We start from the raw sequence: 3,446 nt of genomic DNA on the forward strand, positions 1-3,446 counted from the left end.
CCTTAAAAATAAAGCGGTTCTTTTGTATGTGTCAAGTCCAGTAAAGGCTAAAACCAGCRTCTCTGTGGTGCTAAGCCCAGGGATGGGTGACTTCAACAGGCCCCTGTGAAACACAAGAAGTGTCCCCCARTATTTCTGTCTGAAGTGTGGGAACAGCTCACACTTTTTTGTATGTCAGTGCTGAACCTAAGGGTCCCCTCTGGCAGCAGCTTTGTGTCCGTGCAAATCCCATTTTGGGGAGCACTGGGAGGAGAACGGAGGTTGCAGGCAGGCACCCACTGCCAAGCAGCATCCCTGCCYGCATTCCCTGCCCGCCGGAGGCRGYGGGAGGAAGGGCTGCCTTCCCCAGGTCCTGTGGGCGTTCACATGGCCCCTTCGCAGCAGCCAAACACACATTTACCAAGAGCAAAYTTCTAACGGCATGGGGATGAGTCATTACGGGGTTTCAAAATGCGTAAATATGATCACATCCGAATTCAGTGTGTCACAACCAGCTACCCTGCATCTGCGGGGTTACTCGGCTCCACAGAAACCTCGGAAATTCCTGCCCAGCCTCGTGGTGCAAAAATTCATCTGCATTCGTGTCACTGCCCACAGAGAGTTAATGTGCTTTTTAGCTTTTTTTTTAAAAAATTTTGGCACTAGATTTCAATGGAGGCTTATGTGCAGTGTTACAACCCAGCACTGCTACGTTTTGCACCATAAATTTACAACTGAGTAATAAATAAACACAAGACTTTTTGGCTACATAGGATTTTCCAAGGTGATTAAATAATTTTCTAAATRGCTCTGAGAATGAAGCTGTCTGAAATCCCCAAGGTAACAGGAAATTAACTGCATCCCCACACTCTCCATAGACATAGGAGGAATTCAAATTTACTGAGAAGTAATATAAAATATTTAAGAAAGCAAATAGAATTGAATAAAACCTCTTGCAGTGTAAATTAAATCTGCCCAAATCAGCAGTGATTACCTTTGCTGYCACGGCTCCTCCTGAGACTGTGTATGCCCCAGGCTCCACACAGCCCCTGCCTCACCAGCGCCCGTCACAGATGGTGTGCACCTCAAACAAATATGTTTTGAAGGCCTCCAAATATTTTTGTTAAATGGTCAAAAGCAATATTCTTTGTGGACTTACCCAAAGGACAGGGAGACGGGAGCATCAGGAATCAGGCCGAGTGGCGGTTTTGGAGTGAGCAGGTGTCTAGAGCACCATCTGATGACCCAAAGATTTGACAGAAGCTGACATTAGGGCATCCCAAGCTTTCCCATAGTGGGAACCACATCCACCATCTCCCTCAGCCCTGGAGCTGCTGCCTGCCAGCACTGCCAGCTGACCCAGCATGGCTGGTCAGCGGGAGCCCTGTCCTTGTGTGGGAACCACAACCCAAACCCACATGTGAAGGGGCCTTGCCCTTCCCCAGGGCTGCAGGTGCCAGGGATGGGATGGACACACAGCCCCACCCGGGGCATTCCCTGAAGGGCCAGSCTTCACTCCAGAGCCTTCATCCCCRCACAGCCAGGCAGGGGGAGCGGAGAGCCACCGGGGGAAGGGCTCTGGGAAGCCATCCCTCCTCAGCAGCTCGAGGAAATTCATATTTCATGTTCTGCTCCTTCTCTGCCCACGGAGTTCTTTCTCGTGGTGGTGCGTAGGTGTATGTGAGGGATTTATCCTTTCCCCACTGAATCACTGCAGCACAACATCTTTTCAACCCTTCTGTACAGCACAAAAGAGCCTCATGGCATTTCTCCTTGTTTTCCTGCTTAAGGAGACAGCCAGCAAGCTCCACAGCATGACCCAGTTGCACCCCAGCTCAAGGCTGGGAACAGCACGAACCCTGCCAGCCCTGGTTGGGGACATGTCGGGAGGGGCAGACACCCCTCCTTCTGCCAGCTGGCACCTCAAAAACACAGCCCAGCCTGCCTGATGCCAGCGTGGAGGTGACGCTGCTTGTTCAGCTGGAAAATGGCTCCATGCTGAAGGGAAGGAGCAGAGCAGGGTGCTCTGAGCATCCTCAAGGTGTCAGGAGCCCAGACCCAGGCCAAAGTGTCACCAAATCCCAATTGCCACAGTAACAAGCCCTTGTGCTTGAACTGGGGGCTGCTGCCATGCTTTCACCATGACAGTGGTGCTGTGGGTGAGTTCTCTGTGTTTTGGAAGGAAAATGTGGAGGAAATGAATTCTGCAGCTGYGATCACAGGCAAAGCCATCGCCACAGACACAGGCCTTTCTGGCTGACCCTCACACCAGCTGCTTATTTAGAAGAGGACACAGGAGCTTTAGGCAGATAGCCAGCAGCAASAATTTAAATTTTGGCTGTATGAGAGACAGCTACCTCCTGAGGCCTCAAATGAACATTAATGACCCTCATTTAAGTTGCTCCAGAAGTRCTTTCCAAGCAAGAGCTTTCTCCTCAGAGCTTGAGAAGACTCTGGAAGGTCTAATGCAAACCTGCAGGCCCCAGCTGTACYGTGTCCATCCAACACCACCGTGTTCTGAGTGGAATTTGGGCAGTCATGCTCAGCAACAAGTTAAAAAAGCAGGTATCTAAACTAACCTTTAGTATCTAAAAATTTTCCAGTTGTACTTGTGTGCAGCCTGACAGATCAATAACGCAGCTGTTCAGCTCCATCCTTGCGCCTCCAACACAGGAGTGTGTAGCTGCTCCCTTCTGCTTCCTCTCCCAGAACAAGGCAAGATTGCACTGAAGTGCAGGACAAAAGCCAGCAGACACTGAGCCACTGCTCCGGGTTCCCCATGTTTACTCTCCTCTGAGCTGGGGAAGGCAGGGGGATGGCACCTACTCTGACCCCATCTCTGCTTCAAACCACTCCTGACTTCTGTGCCATTTCAGCAACATGGATGTTTGGAAGGTTTATGGAGGAGTTTTACCCCCTGCCACGCAGCAAGCTTCTCTTGGATGATTTGCTCCCTTGTCTGCTTTTCCCTTTCTATCCCCATCTCCCATCCAGTTTCTGCCCACTAACAATCTCTCAGCAGAGATGCAGACCACTGCTTAGAAAGCAGGTTTGAACAGGGTGGATCACCAAGGCAGCTGCTGAGGGCAGCGATGCTGTCTCCCCAATTCCCAAAGAGCACTTCCACGTGCCTGGCATCCCATCCCAGCAGCTCTGTGCTGTTTGCAGTCCTGTGCTAATATGAGCACACACAAAAGCAGGAGCACAGGTGGGGAGGGAACTCAGCACCACAGACTGTTCCTGGGTTTCAGCTCCTCTCTCCTTCCTGGGCCCACTGGGCCCTGCAGGCTGTGCACATAATGAGGCCACCCCTAAATGAGGATTCAACCACAAGAACAGGAAAAGGCTTCCTCCACTGAGAGCTGCAGTTTGAGGTACTCCCTCCTCCCCTATCCCCCCCAAATTAACATCTCCTTTTAGAAAACACAATTAAAAAAAAAAAGAAGACAAACCCTGGGGAAACTACA

This window comes from Malurus melanocephalus, unplaced genomic scaffold, assembly GCF_030028575.1.
Source record: "Malurus melanocephalus ecotype Western Australia unplaced genomic scaffold, MMel_1.1 scaffold_216, whole genome shotgun sequence".
In the NCBI taxonomy this organism is placed as follows: domain Eukaryota; kingdom Metazoa; phylum Chordata; class Aves; order Passeriformes; family Maluridae; genus Malurus; species Malurus melanocephalus.